This window comes from Neoarius graeffei, chromosome 2 (assembly GCF_027579695.1).
Source record: "Neoarius graeffei isolate fNeoGra1 chromosome 2, fNeoGra1.pri, whole genome shotgun sequence".
Lineage (NCBI taxonomy): Eukaryota > Metazoa > Chordata > Actinopteri > Siluriformes > Ariidae > Neoarius > Neoarius graeffei.
The window spans coordinates 43,828,589-43,852,334 of record NC_083570.1 but is presented as its reverse complement, the minus strand read 5'-3'; the positions used below and the strand labels follow the sequence as shown (position 1 = coordinate 43,852,334).

At 41.0% G+C, this 23,746-nt stretch overlaps 1 protein-coding gene across 4 annotated transcripts in view; it reads right to left on the bottom strand.

The window, feature by feature from the left end:
* Positions 1-23,746, bottom strand: part of anks1b (ankyrin repeat and sterile alpha motif domain containing 1B) — a 504,499-nt gene that overhangs the window by 340,739 nt on the left and 140,014 nt on the right. The window lies entirely within an intron of this gene.

Genomic DNA, 23,746 nt, shown 5'->3' with positions numbered 1-23,746 from the left:
GAAATTGGCAGGCTCATAGATGGCTGTATACTGAATACAAAGTTTGAAAAATTTGTAAAAACAAATTATGCAAATTAGTATTTAATTAGTATTAATTTGGGCTGACACGGTGGTTAGCACCGTCGCCTCACAGCAAGAAGGTTCTGGGTTTAAGCCCAGTGGCTGATGGAGGGCCTTTCTGTGTGGAGTTTGCATGTTCTCCCCGCATCTGCATGGGTTTCCTCTGGGTGCTCCGGTGCCCCACAGTCCAAAGACATGCAGGTTAGGCTAATTGGTGGCTCTAAATTGACCGTAGGTGTGAATGTGAGTGTGAATGGGTGTCTATGTGTCAGCCCTGTGATGACCTGGTGACTTGTCCAGGGTGTACCCCGCCTTTCACCCATAATCAGCTGGGATAGGCTCCAGCTTGCCTGCGACCCTGCACAGGATAAGCGGTTATGGATAATGGATGGATGGATAAGTATCCTAATTAGGTCAAACGTTAAATTGGTAAACTCCATAAAAAAGTAATAAAAGATTATTTCTAATCCCCTCTTTGTACTCTGTAGGCCTTTGTCTTTCTCAAAAAGCAGGGCCTACTAGTCTTTACATTAAAGAATATAAATGATAATATTCACAGCTTTCAAGGCAAACCTAAAAAAAAAAAAAACCTGTGTGATCCACGTCCAATAAACAATTCAATTAATTGAATTGAAATGGACGCTCGCATTTCTGACTTCTGTTTTTTAAAATCTCATTCCGAACACTAACATCTCAATATTTTTCATCAAAAGAACTACAGTTCTATTCTAATATACTTGGTTTATTTACATGAATCAGTTTGATTTGAAAAAAATAAGTAGGTAAAGCTCTGAAAATTCACCTCAAAGTCTCCTGTGAATCATAACATCAAAAGTAACTGACAGAAAATTTTGCTGAATACTTCATCAGAAACAAACAGTGAGAGCGAGAGAACATCCCTATAAAAGTTATCTGATTGATATTCACGAGTAATCCAGTCACAAACCAATCAGAACAGAGACAGCCTCAGCGCTTTCCCGTGACTCAAAAAGTGCCAGCAGTTTCCCGACATCACGCAAGCAGAGCGTGTACTCTGTTGTACCGACTTCAATCTGCCGTTACTCCCAAAGTAATGAACAGATCTTAACGAGATACATTTCTTTGGAAAGCAGAGATTATAAGCTTTTTAATGATAGTGTTCACGATAGAAAATATTCAAGAGTTAAGCAATGGCAGGTTGTAAACTTAGATGAGTGTCTACATGCAGAATTTTCACACCACAGCCAGCTAGTGTCTGATATGCCTAATATAAACTATGAGCTACTTTACTATTAATATGTCCGAATAATAAAGCATAATATTAGCCACATAGTTAGAGGTCGTATTTGGTTAGCGTTCATCTACCATCTGTCACTCTTTAGCTGAGCGTCTTGTTGGTTTGAATCCGTGTCATGACTCTGTGTTATGTCTCTTTTTATGTGTTGTATATATCACTTTAAGCACTGTCCCAAATAACAATCACCAATTTTCTTGATGGTTTTTGCTTAACAGAGTGTATTCTTACTGAAACACTTTCTATGATGCAAACTTCTATGAATAAGGCATAAAAAAATACACAAAAGTGAAGCCCCTGAGGCACTCATACAGTAATTCTATTAATATATTCCCTCAACAGACAATGACAGTGTGTGTGTGTGTGTGTGTGTGTGTTGTTGTTGTTGTTGATTATTTATATTAGATATTAAAACATAATGATGTGTTTCAGCCAGAGGTAAGAAGTAACAAAGTACAAATGCTTCATTACTGTACTTAAGTAGAGTTTTCAAGTAAAAGGTGCAGGCTATTTGTTGGTACCTCAAATAGTGAAGGCTACATCAGGGGGCAGAGCCTTTTCTTACAAAGCCCCAGTTATGGAACAGCCTTCCAAGTAGTGTTCAGGACTCAGACAGAGTCTCAGTGTTTAAGTCTAGGCTGAAAACATATGTTTAGTCAAGCTTTTTGGTAATACAACCCCGATTCCAAAAAAGTTGGGACAAGGTACAAATTGTAAAGAAAAACAGAATGCAATAATTTACAAATCTCAAAAACTGATATTGTATTCACAATAGAACATAGACAACATATCAAATGTCAAAAGTGAGACATTTTGAAATTTCATGCCAAATGTTGGCTCATTTGAAATTTAATGACAGCAACATACCGTATCTCAAAAAAGTTGGGACAGGGGCAATAAGAGGCTGGAAAAGTTAAAGGTACAAAAAAGGAACAGCTGGAGGACCAAATTGCAACTCATTAGGTCAATTGGCAATAGGTCATTAACATGACTGGGTATAAAAAGAGCATCTTGGAGTGGCAGCGGCTCTCAGAAGTAAAGATGGGAAGAGGATCACCAATCCCCCTAATTCTGCGCCGACAAATAGTGGAGCAATATCAGAAAGGAGTTCGACAGTGTAAAATTGCAGAGAGTTTGAACATATCATCATCTACACTGCATAATATCATCAAAAGATTCAGAGAATCTGGAAGAATCTCTGTGCGTAAGGGTCAAGACCGGAAAACCATACTGGATGCCCGTGATCTTCGGGCCCTTAGACGGCACTGCATCACATACAGGCATGCTTCTGTATTGGAAATCACAAAATGGGCTCAGCAATATTTCCAGAGAACATTATCTGTGAACACAATTCACCGTGCCATCCGCCGTTGCCAGCTAAAACTCTATAGTTCAAAGAAGAAGCCGTATCTAAACATGATCCAGAAGCACAGACGTCTTCTCTGGGCCAAGGCTCATTTAAAATGGACTGTGGCAAAGTGGAAAACTGTTCTGTGGTCAGACGAATCAAAATTTAAAGTTCTTTATGGAAATCAGGGACGCCGTGTCATTCGGATTAAAGAGGAGAAGGACGACCCGAGTTGTTATCAGCGCTCAGTTCAGAAGCCTGCATCTCTGATGGTATGGGGTTGCATTAGTGCGTGTGGCATGGGCAGCTTACACATCTGGAAAGACACCATCAATGCTGAAAGGTATATCCAAGTTCTAGAGCAACATATGCCCCCATCCAGACGACGTCTCTTTCAGGGAAGACCTTGCATTTTCCAACATGACAATGCCAAACCACATACTGCATCAGTTACAGCATCATGGCTGCGTAGAAGAAGGATCCGGGTACTGAACTGGCCAGCCTGCAGTCCAGATCTTTCACCCATAGAAAACATTTGTCGCATCATAAAACGGAAGATACGACAAAAAAGACCTAAGACAGTTGAGCAACTAGAATCCTACATTAGACAAGAATGGGTTAACATTCCTATCCCTAAACTTGAGCAACTTGTCTCCTCAGTCCCCAGACGTTTACAGACTGTTGTAAAGAGAAAAGGGGATGTCTCACAGTGGGAAACATGGCCTTGTCCCAACTTTTTTGAGACGTGTTGTTGTCATAAAATTTAAAATCACCTAATTTTTCTCTTTAAATGATACATTTTCTCAGTTTAAACATTTGATATGTCATCTATGTTCTATTCTGAATAAAATATGGAATTTTGAAACTTCCACATCATTGCATTCCGTTTTTATTTACAATTTGTACTTTGTCCCAACTTTTTTGGAATCGGGGTTGTAGCTTTTTAGCAGGTAAAGGAATAGATCTGGAGGGTTCTCAGGCATCGAATGTTTTGGTAAATTGGGATGTTTGCATACTGTCGCCCCCCACTCTCACATGTTCACTCGGGTTTGTTGACGGTGGAGTGGCTAGCCGCTTCATGTCCCAGGGCTCTCTCATGTCTGTGTTACCTTCTGGCTCTCCCTTTTAGTTATGCTGTCATAGCTACTGTAGTCTTGTCAGAGTCCCTGTTTGTACTCAGCTCACAATGTACACTGTTCTTAACTATTACATGAAACAGCATACCTAACTATCTGTGCTTCTCCTCTCTCTGCATTCCTTCCACTCCTGAAATATCAGTGCTGCTCTCCAGACCTCCCTGATCCATCCTGATAGCGTAATTCTGGCTGGAGTTTGCATCACTTCGCTCTTGTGGAGGATGACCCCATATACACAGCCTAAAGATACACTCAGAAGATGGCTTTGGACAATTAATACAAACCGTTGTTCTAAGATGGCTTAGGATTACAATTTCCATGATAACATTAGGACTATAGTTACCATGAACAGTTTTGCACTCAAACCTCCATCAGCAAACAGTTAATAATTTCAGCAAATTAGACCAAGTCAGGGTGGCACGGTGGTGTAGTGGTTAGCACTGTCGCCTCACAGCAAGAAGGTCCTGGGTTCGAGCCCAGGGGCTGGCGAAGGCCTTTCTGTGTGGAGTTTGCATGTTGTCTGTGTGGGTTTTCTCCGGGTGCTCCGGTTTTCCCCCACAGTCCAAAGACATGCAGGTTAGGCTAATTGGTGGCTCTAAATTGAGTGTGAATGGTTGTTTGTCTCTATGTGTCAGCCCTGTGATGACCTGGCGACTTGTCCAGGGTGTACCCTGCCTCTTGCCCATAGTCAGCTGGGATAGGCTCCAGCTTGCCTGCGACCCTGTAGAACAGGATAAAGCGGCTAGAGATAATGTATGGGTGGATAGACCAAGTCAAAACTATGATGAATTTCCTGGTTGCACAATTGCACTTTACCATATAGGGCACAGTTAAAGAAGCAAGTTATTTATCATCACGCTATCTGTTATCATCCTTTTGAGTGATATCTGTTCCCTTTTGACTCTGGTTCCTCTCAAGGTTTCCTTCGCATCAGGGAGTTTTTCCTGCCATCATCTCCTCAGGTTTGCTCATTAGGGAAAATATGTTTAAAATGTATATATTGCTGTAAAGTCAGCCCTGTGATGACCTGGCGACTTGTCCAGGATGTACCCCGCCTTTCACCCGTAGTCAGCTGGGATAGGCTCCAGCTTGCCTGCGACCCTGTAGAACAGGATAAAGCGGCTAGAGATAATGAGATGAGATGAGACATTTATGTAAAGCTGCTTTGTGACAATGTTTACTGTTAAATGTGCTATACAAGTAAAATTGACCTGAATCTGTACTTTACTTGAGTATTTATTAGGGCTGTCAAACGATTAAAAAATTTAATCGCGATTAATCTCAGAATTTCATATAGTTAATCGCGATTAATCAAATTTTTTAAAAATCTATGTAAATGAATAAGGCTTTTAAAGTGAAATGTTACAATTAAAATGGTGAACATATTTTATGCTAAAAGTACTTGTTAAAAACTGCTGGGACAAGAGAAAATGGTAAGGGAGTTTATTCACTCACATACTAGGCAGTACTGAACATACAAAACACACAATTGGATTTTGTGATGGATTAGGGAGCTGTAGTCTCAAATATAAAACATGTAGTCACATACTACTGTGTCTCAGTTCAGACATGTGTGACAAAAGAAAATAAAAATGAAATAAAACTTCAATTGTGCTGGAGTTGTATTCAGTCACAGCCTATAGGACTTCACAGTGCTGTGCAAACAAAAATAAATTGCAGTTGGACTTCAATAAAGACATTTAGTGTCATATCACAGTGCTATAGCATACTGAAATCTCACTTTGCAAAAGTATTTTAGGACTGTAAAGTGCATACCAAAACCAACTCAATCACACTCTTCTTTTGAAATGAAACTTCCCGTTTAACAGACCTTTCTCCATCACTCACACTTACTCTTACTGATCAGTCCCCCCAGGATTCCGCGGGCCTTTTTTGTGATTGTTGCGGGCTAAAATGTCTGATGTTGCGGGGGGTTTTCCAAAAAATTGCGATGAAAGTTGCGGTGTTTTTTAGGTTTTTGTTGCGATTGCATTGCGGGAGGAAGTGAAAGTTGCGAGAAATTGTTGCGATTTTCTCTTTTTGTGATTAAAATTGAGTGATATGTTAAATATTAAGTTATTACTGAAAAACTATTGATTAAAAAAAACAAAGACACTGAGAAATGGTCCTATAAACAACTTTACCAATATAAAAGATTACCAGGACTACAAAAATGCAGAAAAATAGGCTTTACTTATCCAAATGCACCTGTTGGTTCAAAAGTTAAAGTGCAGAGAACCTCACAGCACAACATGAAGTTACCTTAAAGTATAATATAAACGCCTCAGCTTTCATGTAAGAAAAAAAAACTATTAATACTAGTACTGTGTGCAGGCAGTCTCTCCTGAAGACTAAATTAAACAATAATTATAAACTAATAAAATAAATGGCTTAGGCTTCATAGAAGAAAAAAAAAACAATTTGAACAGAATCTCACAGTATGATGCTGAAGCTGCCAAAACAATGGAAAATAAAATACCATTTTGGCAAAAATGTTGGCATCCATTAATTTCTTGTATTAAGTAAAAAATAAAGTGCGCACAGTCCTTCACTGTAAACATAACACACTTTCAGTAACAGAATTTAAGCCTACATAAACACTGACTCGCACATGCAGTGTTGCCAGATACTGCTGACATTTTCCATCCCAGAATATGTTCAAAACCCGCCAAAATGCACTTGAAACCGCCCAATCTGACAACACTGCGCACATGCTGCTTCTCTTGAACATATACACGGAAGTAAGGTGGAAGGTAGTTTGTCGACGTCACCTCAAGACGATGCCAACGATTGGTCAAATTTGCGGGAAAGTTGCGGTGATTGGATATAATTGCAACACCGCCCTGAATTCGCGGGGATTGGTTGAATTTGCGTTGAAGTTGCAAATCGCAACATCACGAAGTCCTGGAGGGTCTGATTGAAGCAGCGCACGACAAGCCTCAGCATGAACTACGGGTGACTCGCAGGGCCAAATTAGAATTTGTGTTAACGGCACTATTTTTTTAATCGCGGTAAATTGAGATCGTGTTAATGCGTTATTATCGCGTTAACTTCGACAGCCCTAGTATTTATTTTTCTGATAGATTTTGACTTCTACTCCCTACATTTTGACACAAATATTTGGACTTTCTACTTGGTAATTTTTCAAATCAGGCTCATTATTTTAGTTTTAATTCATTTGAGGGGAATTATCGATCATTTTTATTTTGCATCATTGGCACCTTCCCAACATCTAGACCAATTTCAACCTAAATGGATGGGACAATAACACACAGAAAAGACAACACTGATTAGACAATTTCAATCAGGCAACACTGACTGTCAATGAAAACATGAGCTGCGTTCTAGTTCAGCAAACTAAGGTGAACTGGTTTTCTTTTCACTTTGAAATTTGAAAGTTTTTGTGTAAACATTCCAAATTGTTCGATTTAAATACCTCACGCTTTAGCTGTATGTGATGTCTGCTCTTCAAATAAGTTATTAGCAAGCATGTAAGGAGTCACTAGTAAAGTAAGGATAGCTATAAGGTACCATTATATGCAGCTGGGTTGTCGAGGTTAGCACTATATATATATATATATATATATATAGCTAATCAGTATTGATTGCGCATGCAAGTGGATTATTTATTTGTCACAAACTACTTGGCAATTAAAATATTTGCAGTGAACCTTACACCGCGTTCCAAATTATTATGCAAATTATATTTTTCTCTGATTTTCCTAAATGGTCGATGCAAATGACGGTCACTATAATTTTCAAGTCATCAACCGTTAGAGTATAAATCGAATTTTATTGAACAAACCTCCCAATGATAACAGTATTTTTTCAAAAATTAAAAAAAAACCTCAAGATGCACTGTTCCAAATTATTATGCACAACAGTTTCAAAACATTTTATAGGCTGTAAAGAACTGAAAATGGTCATTTGTTGAATTTGCAGCATTAGGAGGTCATATTTACTGAAATCAAAAGCTATTGCAATCAAAAACATCTTAACAGGCCAAGTTACATGTTAACATAGGACTCCTTTGATATCACCTTCACAATTCTTGCATCCATTGAACTTGTGAGTTTTTGGAGAGTTCCTGCTTGAATTTCTTTGCAGGATGTCAGAATAGCCTCCCAGAGCTGCTGTTTTGATGTGAACTGCCTCCCACCCTCATAGATCTTTTGCTTGAGGATACTCCAAAGGTTCTCAATAGGGTTGAGGTCAGGGGAGGATGGGGGCCACACCATGAGTTTCTCTCCTTTTATGCCCATAGCAGCCAATGACACAGAGGTATTTTTTGCAGCATGAGATGGTGCATTGTCATGCATGAAGATGATTTTGCTACGGAAGGCACGGTTCTTCTTTTTTGTACCATGGGAGAACGTGGTTAGTCAGAAACTCTATATACTTTGCCAAGGTCATTTTCACACCTTCAGGGACCCTAAAGGGGCCTACCAGCTCTCTCCCCATGATTCCGGCCCAAAACATGACTCTGCCACCTCCTTGCTGATGGATGCTCCTTGTTGGGACAAGGTGGCCATCCACTACTCCATCCATCTGGACCATCCAAGGGTTGCACGGCACTCATCAGTAAACAAGACTGTTTGAAAATTAGTCTTTATGCATTTCTGGGCCCACTGCAACCGTTTCTGCTTGTGAGCATTGGTTGGGGTGGCCGAATAGTAGGTTTATGCACAACTGCAAGCCTCTGGAGGATCCTACACCTTGAGGTTTGTGGGACTCCAGAGGCACCAGCAGCTTCAAATACCTGTTTGCTGCTTTGTAAGGGCATTTTAGCAGCTGCTGTCTTAATCTGATGAATTTGTCTGGCAGAAACCTTCCTCGTTATGCCTTTATCTGCACGAATCTGAATCAGCCACAAATCTATTCACAGTACGATGATCACGCTTAAGTTTTCGTGAAATATCTAATGTTTTCATACCTTGTCCAAGGCATTGCACTATTTGACGCTTTTCGGCAGCAGAGAGATCCTTTTTCTTTTCCATATTGTTTGAAACCTGTGGCCTGCTTAATAATGTGGAACGTCCTTCTTAAGTAATTTTCCTTTAATTGGGCTCACCTGGCAAACTAATTATCACAGGTGTCTGAGATTGATTTCAGTGATCCAAAGAGCCCTGAGACACAACACCATCCATGAGTTTAATTGAAAAACAAAAAAATTACATCTATGACACTTAAATCCAATTTGCATAATAATTTGGAATGCGGTGTATATAAGGTATTATTCATTTAAGTGTGGGTTTGCCTCCTTCCGCATGCATACACCGAGCACCTGATTATCTCATCTCATCTCATTATCTCTAGCCGCTTTATCCTGTTCTACAGGGTCGTAGGCAAGCTGGAGCCTATCCCAGCTGACTACGGGAGAAAGGCGGGGTACACCCTGGACAAGTCGCCAGGTCATCACAGGGCTGACACATAGACACAGACAACCATTCATACTCACATTCACACCTACGCTCAATTTAGAGTCACCAGTTAACCTAACCTGCATGTCTTTGGACTGTGGGGGAAACCGGAGCACCCGGAGGAAACCCACGCGGACACGGGGAGAACATGCAAACTCCGCACAGAAAGGCCATCGCCGGCCACAGGGCTTGAACCCGGACCTTCTTGCTGTGAGGCGACAGTGCTAACCACTACACCACTGTGCCACCCCGCACCTGATTATATTATATTATCTCATCTCATCTCATTATCTCTAGCCGCTTTATCCTTCTACAGGGTCGCAGGCAAGCTGGAGCCTGTCCCAGCTGACTACGGGCGAAAGGCGGGGTACACCCTGGACAAGTCGCCAGGTCATCACAGGGCTGACACATAGACACAGACAACCATTCACACTCACATTCACACCTACGGTCAATTTAGAGTCGCCAGTTAACCTAACCTGCATGTCTTTGGACTGTGGGGGAAACCGGAGCACCTGGAGGAAACCCACACGGACACAGGGAGAACATGCAAACTCCGCACAGAAAGGCCCTCGCCTGCCACGGGGCTCGAACCCGGACCTTCTTGCTGTGAGGCGACAGTGCTAACCACTACACCACCGTGCCACCCCGCACCTGATTATAATATTATATTATATTATATTATATTATATTATATTATATTATATTATATTACAACCCCGATTCCAAAAAAGTTGGGACAAAGTACAAATTGTAAATAAAAACGGAATGTAATGATGTGGAAGTTTCAAAATTCCATATTTTATTCAGAATAGAACATAGATGACATATCAAATGTTTAAACTGAGAAAATGTATCATTTAAAGAGAAAAATTAGGTGATTTTAAATTTCATGACAACAACACATCTCAAAAAAGTTGGGACAAGGCCATGTTTACCACTGTGAGACATCCCCTTTTCTCTTTACAACAGTCTGTAAACGTCTGGGGACTGAGGAGACAAGTTGCTCAAGTTTAGGGATAGGAATGTTAACCCCTTGTTGTCTAATGTAGGATTCTAGTTGCTCAACTGTCTTAGGTCTTTTTTGTCGCTATCTTCCGTTTTATGATGCGCCAAATGTTTTCTATGGGTGAAAGATCTGGACTGTAGGCTGGCCAGTTCAGTACCCGGACCCTTCTTCTATGCAGCCATGATGCTGTAATTGATGCAGTATGTGGTTTGGCATTGTCATGTTGGAAAATGCAAGGTCTTCCCTGAAAGAGACGTCGTCTGGATGGGAGCATATGTTGCTCTAGAACCTGGATATACCTTTCAGCATTGATGGTGTCTTTCCAGATGTGTAAGCTGCCCATGCCACACGCACTAATGCAACCCCATACCATCAGAGATGCAGGCTTCTGAACTGAGCGCTGATAACAACTTGGGTCGTCCTTCTCCTCTTTAGTCCGAATGACACGGCGTCCCTGATTTCCATAAAGAACTTCAAATGTTGATTCGTCTGACCACAGAACAGTTTTCCACTTTGCCACAGTCCATTTTAAATGAGCCTTGGCCCAGAGAAGACATCTGCGCTTCTGGATCATGTTTAGATACGGCTTCTTCTTTGAACTATAGAGTTTTAGCTGGCAACGGCGGATGGCACGGTGAATTGTGTTCACAGATAATGTTCTCTGGAAATATTCCTGAGCCCATTTTGTGATTTCCAATACAGAAGCATGCCTGTATGTGATGCAGTGCCGTCTAAGGGCCCGAAGATCACGGGCACCCAGTATGGTTTTCCGGCCTTGACACTTACACACAGAGATTCTTCCAGATTCTCTGAATCTTTTGATGATATTATGCACTGTAGATGATGATATGTTCAAACTCTTTGCAATTTTACACTGTTGAACTCCTTTCTGATATTGCTCCACTATTTGTCGGCGCAGAATTAGGGGGATTGGTGATCCTCTTCCCATCTTTACTTCTGAGAGCCGCTGCCACTCCAAGATGCTCTTTTTATACCCAGTCATGTTAATGACCTATTGCCAATTGGCCTAATGAGTTGCAATTTGGTCCTCCAGCTGTTCCTTTTTTGTACCTTTAACTTTTCCAGCCTCTTATTGCCCCTGTCCCAACTTTTTTGAGATATGTTGCTGCCATGAAATTTCAAATGAGACAATATTTGGCATGAAATTTCAAAATGTCTCACTTTCGACATTTGATATGTTGTCTATGTTCTATTGTGAATACAATATCAGTTTTTGAGATGTGTAAATTATTGCATTCCATTTTTATTTACAATTTGTACTTTGTCCCAACTTTTTTGGAATCGGGGTTGTATATTATATTATATTATATTATATTATATTATATTATATTATATTATACAGTGCTCAGCGTAAATGAGTGCACCCCCTTTGAAAAGTAACATTTTAAACAATATCTCAATGAACACAATTTCCAAAATGTTGACAAGACAAAGTTTAATATAACATCTGTTTAACTTATAACGTGAAAGTAATGTTAATAATATAACTTAGATTACACATTTTTCAGTTTTACTTAAATTAGTGTGGTGCAAAAATGAGTACACCCACAACAAAAACTACTACATCTAGTGCTTTGTATGGCCTCCATGATTTTTAATGACAGCACCAAGTCTTCTAGGCATGGAATGAACAAATTGGTGACATTTTGCAACATCAATCTTTTTCCATTCTTCAACAATCACCTCTTTTAGTGACTGGATGCTGGATGGAGAGTGATGCTCAACTTGTCTCTTCAGAATTCCCCAAAGAAAATAATTCCTTTCCACCACAAAGGTGAAGGCTAGAAGAAGATCAGCAAAGCTTTACTTATCAGTCAGAATACTGTAGCAAAAGTGGTACAAAAATTTAAGAAAGATGGAAGTGCAACCATCTCACAGAGACGTCCAGGTCGTCCATGGAAGTTAACACCTCGACAGGAGCATCTTCTGATGAGAAGGGTTGAAGAAAATCGGCATGCAAGTTCATTGCAGTTATCTAAAGAAGTAGAAAGCCAAACTGAGGTGACTATTTCCCGTGACACAATACGGCGTACACTGCAGAGGAATGGCGTGCATGGATGCCGTCCACGAAAGAAGCCTCTCCTAAAGCCCAGGCACAAAAAAAGCCTGCTTAGAGTTTGCCAGGGCCCATGCTGACAAAGATGAAGACTACTGGGACTCTATACTCTGGAGTTGTGAGACCAAGATAAATGTTTTTGGAACTGATTGCTTCAAAACTGTATGGTGTCGCAAAGGTGAGGAATACAAAGAAAACTGCATGGTGCCTACAGTGAAACATGGTGGTGGCAGTGTCCTTATGTGGGGCTGCATGAGTGCTGCTGGTGTCGGGGAGCTGCATTTCACTGATGGCATCATGAATTCACAGACGTATTGCTCTATACTGAAAGAGAAGATGCTACCATCACTCCATGCCCTTGGTTGTCGTGCACTTTTCCAACATGACAATGATCCTAAACACACATCTAAGGCCACTGTTGGATTTCTGAAGAAGAACAGGGTGAAAGTGATTTAGTGGCCAAGTACATCTCCTGATCTAAACCCAATCAAACACCTATGGGGAATTCTGAAGAGACAAGTTGAGCATCACTCTCCATCCAGCATCCAGTCACTAAAAGAGGTCATTGTTGAAGAATGGAAAAAGATTGATGTTGTAAAATGTCGCCAACTTGTTCATTCCATGCCTAGAAGACTTGGTGCTGTCATTAAAAATCATGGAGGCCATACAAAGTACTAGATGTAGTAGTTTTTGTTGTGGGGTGTACTCATTTTTGCACCACCCTAATTTGAGTAAAACCGAAAAATGTGTAATCTAAGTTATATTATTAACCTTACTTTCCCGTTATAAGTTAAACAGATGTTTATATTAAACTTTGTCTTTTCAACATTTTGGAAATTGTTTGTGTTCATTGAGATATTGTTGAAAATGTTACTTTTCAAAGGGGGTGCACTCATTTACGCTCAGCACTGTGTTATGTGATATTCAGTTAGCTTTGCAAATAAACAGCCAGCAACAACGTCCTTCAAAGGGCTACTTTTTACTTTGAGTACATTTTAGAGCCTGTACTTTTGTACTTTTACTTGCGAAAAGAAGTTGAATCACTACTTCTACCAGAGTTTTTTTCTTTTGTTTCTGCACAAGTAGCTGTATTTCTACTTAAGTACAGAATATATGTGTACTTCTGGGACATCTGGTTTGAGCTGTGCAAAAATAGCTGGAAGTGCAGCCAATAACTGAGCAAACTACAGCAAGTGGCTGACTGAATTTCAATGTCCTTTTCTAAACTAAATAGTTTCCATAATTAACTAGAAGATTTAGAGTAGTGATAAGGGACTTGTAAAGAGAAAATTGGGTTATATTCATTCTCTCTCTCTGTTGCCCATTCATTCCAAATTCTTTGTTTATTCCTCATTATAATTGTAAGTACACACAAAACATACTCACATATATCATACTACAGTACCTACCTAAGACAACGGGCTTATTTTTTCTTAAAACTGCAGCAGGTAGCGAAGTAATAAATCACATCTAACCAGGAGTTTGTTAATCACAGAACTGATTGCGAATATACATTTTGGTAGAACCAAAAAAAATTATTTTTCCCTTTTTTTAATTAATATTATTGATATGTGTAATAACAGATATTATAAACAGTATATTTTGGAAGTGTCTTGCACTAGCAACTAGTTTAAGACTAGATTCATATGAGAGAGAGAGAGTGTGTGTGTGTATATTTCCTGCCATTCATTTCCTGTTGATTAATATCAAAGTTCCTCTGCGAGATAAATAAGAGCTCGGTCAAAACTGAGTCAACATTATATTAGTGCAAATGGCCATTAATATTTTAACACACTCACCCATTCTACTTCCATTTCCATATATTTCATCTGACATGCATTTATGTAGCTGAAGCATTAAGTAATACTATACCTGACCCACTATCTTAACCTTCGTAACCAACAAAAAAAAATGCATTTTTGTTTTCTCTTGAGATTTATTTAAATAAAATACACAATTTTGTTAAAAAGCACTTTTCATATTGGGGATCAGTCAATTATCCCAACACAAGTCACTGTTTATTTTTTTACTTTTATGAACGAATTTGGTCCCCTGACCCCCGCGCGCACACACACACACACACACACACACACACACACACACACCCATCCACTTATGGAGGAAGTGTATAGTGAGATGGGTCACATGTGCAGGCAAACATACTCTCAGTTCAGTTAAGTTCAGTTCAACAGTGCTTTATTGGCATGACTGTTATAAATAACATTCTTGCCAAAGCAAATAATGCAGGCAAATTAAACTACTCTCACACAGTCAGACAGACTGTGACGTCGCCAAGTGGGAGTGATTAGGGAGACCAAACAGATGAAAGAGTCTGGCCAAATAACGAATGCTTATCCAAGGAACTGGACTACAGTGTTGATCGGAGTGAGATACAGATGGTTTTACTTATGCAGGACCAGACGCATGAGAGAGAGAGAGAACTTGGGGCCACTGATTTTGGTAAAGAGAGAGAAATCACCAGTACAGAGAGAACATCAGTGATAATATATGTGTATAGGAATGTGGGAGAGAGAGAGGGAGCTGGTCTCTGGTGGGATGTAAGGGTCTGGAGGCTGAAGGAATGGTGTGACCTTTCTTTCTCTCTCAGCTAAAAAGCATTCCTGAACTGTGTCTCCTACCCATGGGAAGGCAGAGAAACACACACACACACACACACACACTGTGCCAGAGGTATTTAATTAAGAGTTTTGTACTCACAAGAGTCTTCCCAGCAAGGTTTACATAGTTGTTCCAAGCAAAATAGCATAAAAATGATTTTTGGTGAATCTCAGATTTCTTGAACAGAAAGGGAATTTCCTGCAACCACAGCTGTTTAACTAATGCTAGACATCTGTCTTGTTACTCATCTAACTGGAAACTACAACTATTAGAAATCTGGAATGACTGTAGGACCTACTCAAAGGGATTACAAAAATGTGAGGGTAGGAAACTGATATTAAAGAAATAATCTAAGATTTAAGATGGATTAGCTCAGGCCGTGTGCCCTCCTTTGCAGCAGAGGTCCCTCTTCCCTGAGTTTTGAACAATATTACACCACTTTCTGCTCATACATTTTCTTCGTGTGCATCCACATGACAAAAATAGCATGACGTATGCACCCGCCGCCATGTTGGATGATGTACAAATCCAGAATGCCGTCTCATGTCAACAGTAATTGTTAAGCATCTCTGACTTTCTTGAAATATTGTGATTCTCTGGAGTCCTCTGACAAGTCAAGATTCAGAGGAAAAAATTGATATTTGTGGCTTTGACCCGTGCATATATGTTAAATCCGTCCGATTATACAGAGAAGTTAGCCTCATTACCAACAATTGAATACCCTGATATTGTGAACTCTCTCATTCTACAAAAAAAAAAAAAAGAAAGTGCATAAGTAAAACGAAATTACTGGGTTACTGGAACGGCATCGCTAATATCTCACCTGGCAAAGCTGACCCACATCGTTCTCCTTGTGTATCCAAACTCACTAAGGTTTGTGCTGCATCTAATCTGGCTTTCTTTGCAGATCTTTCATTTCTCTTGTTGCTTCTTGATACTGCGAGATGAGTTTTCGTTTTGATCTTATCGTGTCCTAATTTGAGTGTCGGTGCCCAGTCTGGATTTGTTTTATTGCGTAGGTTTACCGGTGCTCCTGCAAGGTGAGAAGCAGAGTGTTCATGCTAAAGCTCAAAAGTTCAATTTAATCAGCAGAAAACGCAGCTTTAATTAGCAATGAACTCTTACCAGATATAAAGTGGTCACCACACATGCGGGTGTAATTAGCTTTTTCTTCAGTTAAGTCCTTACGATGTATGTTTTTGAACCACAGCGTACGCACAGCGTTCTCTGGACAGTTCATCTGTTTTGTCAGCGTTTTTAATTATTTTGGGAAATCTGACGAACCGTTTCTCTTTGTCACGAGTAGCATTATTATCGCAATTATATACTGTGCACCAAGTAGGCGTTGTCTTTCTTCAAAGGCAATGAAACCAAAAGAAAATCAAGAAGTACTGCAGCAGCTCACAAGTGAAGCTCTGGTTCCTGGTCATCGTTATCATCCAACATGGTGGACTTCTGGTTTGGGAAATGAGCGTGATGTCACACGCACACGAAGAATACACAATGCAAAGTCTACATTTTGTATGCATCAGTTCTGAGCCTTATTCTTATGTTTAAGTAACCTTGTTCCTAGATGATTGCCTTGATTTAATTAACACTGACTCTCTGAGTTCGCCTTTTGGACTGTGGCTTGTCTTCCCTGTGTTTTGAACTTTGGAGTAGCGTCCTGAGCAGAGCCACAGGGGCGGAGCAATGTTCTCAGAGGAGCCAAGAGGCAGAGCAACATCCTTGAGGAGGGCTGGAGAGGCTTTAGTGCCAGCCTCGAGCAGGATAGACTCCCAAATAATTTCCTCCCTATGGGTAGCTTCTGTTTTGCTTCAACATAGGAGCTGATTACAGGCTTGTGGAACTGACAGTGGTCTCAGGAGTGGCAAGAGACATCAGTTCTTCACGCCACCGGAACAACCGCATCCTAGTGTTTCTGTATAGTGTCTCGTGCCTCACACTGCAACATTAGCCAAGTTGTCTGTAAAGCGTGTAGTGAGGCATGACGCAAGTAAATACATCTAGCATGTGTTTAATTTGAGGCAATCAGTCAAGTTGTCATAATTCAAGACATAGGTCAAACCACAGGCAGGCAAACAGTGATAATGTGAAAACAAACCAAAGAAGAAAAAAAAACAGAAACTGAGAAACATAAACAAGGCTTAGAAATGCACACTTAACAATGAAGGGATGATGCAAAGAAACAAAGACACAAGAGGGTATAAATAGATTAACATAATGGAGAAACCATGGAGGGTATTAATAGGCATACTATTCAAACGCTAAACTGAATAAAGATGAGCATAGCCGTGAAACCAACCAATGACAAAACAGGAGTGGATACAGTACCAGGGAGTGAAAATAAAGACATATACCCACGGAACACCTGTATACTTACTCACTCTTGCAATTATCTAATCAACCAGTCATGCCGCAGTAATATCTCATCTCATTATCTCTAGCCGCTTTATCCTGTTCTACAGGGTCGCAGGCAAGCTGGAGCCTGTCCCAGCTGACTACGGGTGAAAGGCGGGGTACACCCTGGACAAGTCGCCAGGTCATCACAGGGCTGACACATAGACACAGACAACCATTCACACTCACATTCACACCTATGGTCAATTTAGAGCCACCAGTTAACCTAACCTGCATGTCTTTGGACTGTGGGGGAAACCGGAGCACCCGGAGGAAACCCACGCGGACACGGGGAGAACATGCAAACTCCGCACAGAAAGGCCCTCGCCGGCCATGGGGCTCGAACCCGGACCTTCTTGCTGTGAGGCAACAGCGCTAACCACTACACCACCGTGCCACCTGCCGCAGTAATACAGTGCATAAAATCATGGACCAGCAGCTGCAATCATAAAGGGTAAAAAAACGTGATCTCGTTGATTTTGACCATGACATGATTGTTAGTACCAGATGGGCTGGTTTGAGTATTGAGTATTATAATTGCTAATCTCTTGGGATTTTCACATACGAAAGTCTCTCGAGTTTACTCAGAATGGTAAAATAAAGAAAAAACATCCTGTGAGCAGCAGTCCTGCAGATGGAAGTGCCTTGTTGATGAATAAGGTCAATGGAAAAAGGCCAGACTGGTTCAAGCAGACAGAAACAGCAATTTAGACAGCTCACTCTGTACAATCATGGTGAGCAGAAAAGCACCTCAGAATACACAACTTACTGAACCTTGAGGTGGATGGGCTACAAGCCACATCGGGTTCCATTTCTGTCAGCCAAGAACAGAAAGCTGAAGCTGCAGTGGGCACAGGCTCACCAAAACTGGACAGATGAAGACTGGGGGGGAACATAGCCTGGTCTAATGAATCTGGATTTCTACTGAGGCTCACAGATGGTAGGGTCAGAATTTGGCGCCAACAGAATGAATCCATGGACCCAACCATCCTTGTGTCAACAGTCCAGGCTGGTAGAGGTGATGTAACGGTGTGGGGAATGTTTTCCTGGCACATGTGGGCCCGTTATTACCAATCAATTATCACTTGAACACCACAGCCTATTTGAGTATTGTGAATCCCTTCATGGCCACAATTTACCAGCTTCTAATGACTCCTTCCAGCATGATAATACACCATGTCACAAAGCAAAATTAATCTGAAACTGATTTCATGAACATGACAATGAGTTCAGTGGGTCTTCAGTGGCCTTCTCAGTCACCGGATCTGAAAACAATAGAACACCTTTGGGATGTGACAGAACAGGAGATTCACAGCATGAAAGTGAACCTGAAAAATCTGCGAGAATTGCTTGATGTAGTCATGTCAACATGGACCAGAATCTCAATGGAACAGGTTATTTTGAGTGCAAAGGGAGGTCCTACTCAGTATTAATATAGTGGCCCTAACAAAGTGCTCAGTGAGTGTATGTCACAATAAGAGCAGGGACTGTATACATTGGAAAGGGAAAAGCACCATGCTCTGGGGGAATCTGTGACAATGACAATGTTTTAAGGTTGGTAAATGCCCCTTACATCCATTCATCCATTATCTGTAACCGCTTATCCTGTGCAGGGTCGCGGCCAAGCTGGAGCCTATCCCAGCTGACTATGGGCAAGAGGCGGGGTACACCCTGGACAAGTCACCAGATCATCGCAGGACTGATACATAAAGACAAACAACCATTCACACTCACATTCACACCTACGGTCAATTTAGAGCCACCAATTAGCCTAACCTGCGTGTCTTTGGACTGTGGGGGAAACCGGAGCACGTGGAGGAAACCCACGCAGACATGAGGAGAACATGCAAACTCCACACAGAAAGGCCCTCGTCGGCCACTGGGCTCAAACCCAGAACCATCTTGCTGTGAGGCAACAGTGCTAACCACTACACCACCATGCCGCCCCTAGAGAAATGTGAGTTTCATAGAAAGTCAGTAAAGTTCCTGGGATATATGGATGAATATGGTGTGGAGAGAGCCTGAACCAAGGTGGAAGCAGTACAGTTCTGGCCACAACCCCAGACAAATAAATAGTAGCAAGGGTTTCTGGAATTCACCAACTTCTAACATTAATTCATCAGAGGTTTATTCTTTGTGGCAACACCACTCATGTCACATCTCAAAGGTAAACCAAAGAATCTCCAGTGGACAAAGGAAGCACTTCAAGCCTTCCAGATAATAAAGGACTGATACACAAGTACACCTGTCCTTCACTATCCAGAGCTTTCTCTGCTTTGTTGTATCAGTGCGCCAAAGAATGGATTACGAGCAGTCCATACAACACTATGGTAACCCCTCTATGTTTCACCCATGTGTTTTCAATTCTAGGAAGTTGAACCCAGCCAAGATAAATTATGATGCAGCAAAGAGCTGCTAGTAATCAAAGCAACATTTGAGGAATGGAGGCATTGGAAAGAGGGAGCAGAACATTCATTTCTGATCCTCACAAATCCTCACAAATTCAGCAAAGGGGCTGAAACCTTATCAAGACAGATAGGCACTTTTTTCACCAGGCTCAAGTTCACCCTAACTTATCATTCAGACTCACTTATCATTCAGGGTGCAAGATTACAGAGAACACTAGTGGATCTTGGACCAGTTTCTGAACAAGCTTGGACCTGCAGTCACCAGCTCTCGTGTGCTAGTCTGGGAAAACTTGTCAGGGGTTGTTGTGGTTGAATTCTAGAAAACAGCCAAAACCAGGGAAAGGAAGGCTTTTGACCAAAATGTAGTTTTTCCTGCCAATAATATCCTTTGAAATGTCTTACTTATCTGGCCTTGCGTCTACTTTTTCTTCTTCTTCTTCTTTTGGCTGCTCCTATTAGGGGTCGCCGCAGCAGATCTGTTCTGCATATTTGATTTGGCATAGGTTTGACACCGGATACCCTTCCTGACGCAACCCTCCCCGATCTATCCGGGCTTGAGACTGGCACTAAGTATGCACTGTCTTGTACAACCCCAGTAGCTGGGTATTTTACCTAATCTGCATTTCTTGGACTGTGGGGGAAACCAGAGCACCTGGAGGAAACCCACACAGACACGAGAAGAACCTGCAAACTCCACACAGAAAGGCTCCCATCAGCCATGAGCTTCAGACCCAGAACCTTCTTGCTGTGAGGTGACAGTGATAACCACTACGCCACCATGCTACCTGGCCTTGCCTCTACCTAAAAACATAACTTCAGAGTGAGGAGCCAATTCAACAAACATAGTTGTAAATGCACTCAGTCTGCCTAAAGGCTCATTAACGCTCAACATTAAATACGGATATGGATGGAATCTTCTGTCTGTAGTCTTCGTTCATTTCATCCATATTTGTACCCATTTTCTGAAAAGTTATGAATATGGATGAAACTGATCAGCATCATTGGAAATCATGGGGGCAGTGCAGCCAGTAGTTCAAACAAGACGCAACAAAGACTTTTTTTAATAATGGCTGAACTTTTTGAGATGTTATGCGATTTAGCAAGAAATTCTAAACATCTATATAATGTTTACAGCATTTACAACGCTGTCTCTGGTTTTGCTTCTTTCTTAACAGGTGCATTATTATGACTTCCTCTACTGTCATCATGTTTGCTGTTATCAGAAACTTTTCAGCGAGCTGCCCTCTAGTGGATGTACTGCTTAACATCCATGCCAATTTAAATGAAGTGTGGAAGGATGTGGACAATGACGATTATATCTTTTGAAATGATATATACATTTCCATATGTAAAGGGAGCATAAATGAACCCTAAATATTAGTGCTGTCAAAAATGTCGCGTTATTAACGCGTTAACTTGACTCAATTTTAACGGCGATAATTTTTTTATCGCGAGATTAACGCTCTGTGACATGATGCCACGCCCCGCACAGCCAGAGTCCTCTGCCCTCCCCCGAAGAGCCACGGTGCTCGGCTTAGGTTTCGTTTTCCCATCGGCGGCTCCAGCCCCACTTTGCAGTGGCTGTGACAAGACGTGTTATGCTCTGCAATAAAAAAAAAAAAAAAAACATTGGTACAACCAGTGTTCGAACTATGCCGATATTTTCAGGGGGTCCCTTTTTTTTCCCTTGGGGGGTGCTTGCGCTTGTCTCAGAGCACGGATCTCCATCGCGCGCTCACTTAGGATATGCAAATGCTTCCCGTTACACACGATTGCTATGTCAATAAACATCATTTTGCCAATATTTAGAGACCCCCCAACATTTCCCAAATCATGTTTTCAAGGGATCTCATGTCTGTTTCAGGGGATCTCGGATCCCCCGAGTACCACCATAGTTCCAACGGTGAGCAAGCCCACTCACTTTTTTATGCTGATAAGAGAATTTACAATGGTTTTTCATGTGACAAAAATGTGCGATTAAATTGCGATTAATCGCGAGTTAACTATGACAGTCGCGACATTAATCGCGATTAAATATTTTAATCGCTTGACAGCACTACTAAATATATCTAACTTGTTAGATGGTGCTGATTATCAAAGTGATAACATTTCCCATGGGAAACTTATAATTCTTAAAACTTTGGTATTATTGCTTTTTTTTTTTTAAATAAGTAGATTCAGTTATAAACGTAGAGGCAGGCAGGGTGACTTTCAGTGGCATCTAAATGGAATCTACAAATGCATTTTTTTTTCCATCCCTTATAACTTTTGAGAATAATCCAACTTTAAAATGCTAGGATGTCTTCTAGTTCTGGTTGCAATATATCCATCCAGCCATTATCTGTAGCCACTTATCCTGTACAGGGTCACGGGTAAGCTGGGGCCTATCCCAGCTGACTACGGGCGAAAGGCGGGGTACACCCTGGACAAGTCGCCAGGTCATCACAGGGCTGACACATAGAGACACACAACCATTCACACTCACATTCACACCTACGCTCAATTTAGAACCACCAATTAGCCTAACCTGCATGTCTTTGGGGGAATCCGGAGCACCCGAAGGAAACCCACGCAGGTACGGGGAGAACATGCAAACTCCACACAGAAAGGCCCTTGTTGGCCGCTGGGCTCGAACCCAGGACCTTCTTGCTGTGACAGTGCTAACCACTACACCACCGTACCGCCCGGTTGAGATACATGCAAAAGGAAAACATTTCAGATCAGGAGTAGGATGTGGTAGAATATTTAAAACATTTTGACCATGTGGAGGGTTTTCTCAGGCCACTACACATACAACCTGAATGATTAAAAAAAAACAAGCCTGAACATGCAGAAGTAGTAACACCAGCACAGTGGAGGAAGACGGGTGTTGCTTTTATGCTTTTACGGGTGCTGTTGTGCAGGTAGGGGGCAGCATTTCAAATGATTGAAAAAAAAAGCAAGAATACTGCATACTGCTTGTCTGAAATATGAAATAAAATCTCAGCTCTAGTCCTTCTTTTATTTTATATTATATAACCAAATACACTAGTCAAAACTTTGGTTACTAGATATGTATACATATGTTTCATTGTCGTAAAGCCATTTTGATCAACGTTGTGATTGAAATCGTTGAATTGTAGCAAATCTGGTCAGAATAACATGATCAGGAATGTGGGTCAAAGAGACCATGTGAATTCAATCTGGTAGATTAATATTTTTAAGGTACATATTTGTAATACCTTTTTAATCTTTCTTCTAACAGTTTATTGGTCAGAGTTGGTTACAGCAAATATTATTATTTGAGGTCAGTTTTTTTAAATATAAATTATAATCAGACAATCCGATATAAACTGGAGTCAAATGTTTTAAGTAATAAAATTACTACACTGATAGAAATATTTGTCTGGGGTGGCACGGTGGTGTAGTGGTTAGCACTGTTGCCTCACAACAAGAAGGTTCTGGGTTTGAGCCCAGTGGCCAACAGGGGCCTTTCTCTGTGGAGTTTGCATGTTGTCTGTGTGGGTTTCCTCCAGGTGCTCTGGTTTCTGTCCAAAGACGTGCAGTTAGGCTAATTGGCTACTCTAAATTGCCCATAGGTGTGAATGGTTGGTTCCCAAGCCCAGAAATGGGAGGGTTGCAGCAGGAAGAGTAACACTATGCTCCCATTAATATGACGTGTGGATCAATAGAGTCCACGTGGACCCCGACCTAGCAAAAGTGCTGGACAAGAAGATAAAAATATATGTTTGGCATGCTTGAAACTGGTACAGGCTGTCCTGATTGCTACTTGTTTGGTTAGTTAAACCCTTGAGATTTATCTGTGCTCGCACATTTTGCTCTCTGCTTAATGAAGGTTCTTTTGACCAGTAATGTATTTCTTCTTTTCATAAGATTATGATCTTGACGGGTGATGTAACGGTACAGTACATAATGTCTCACTTCTTTCATACAGTAGTGTAGTCTAAACCAATGATGCAATGCTTCATCACCCATGTACAGTATATTATACATAGA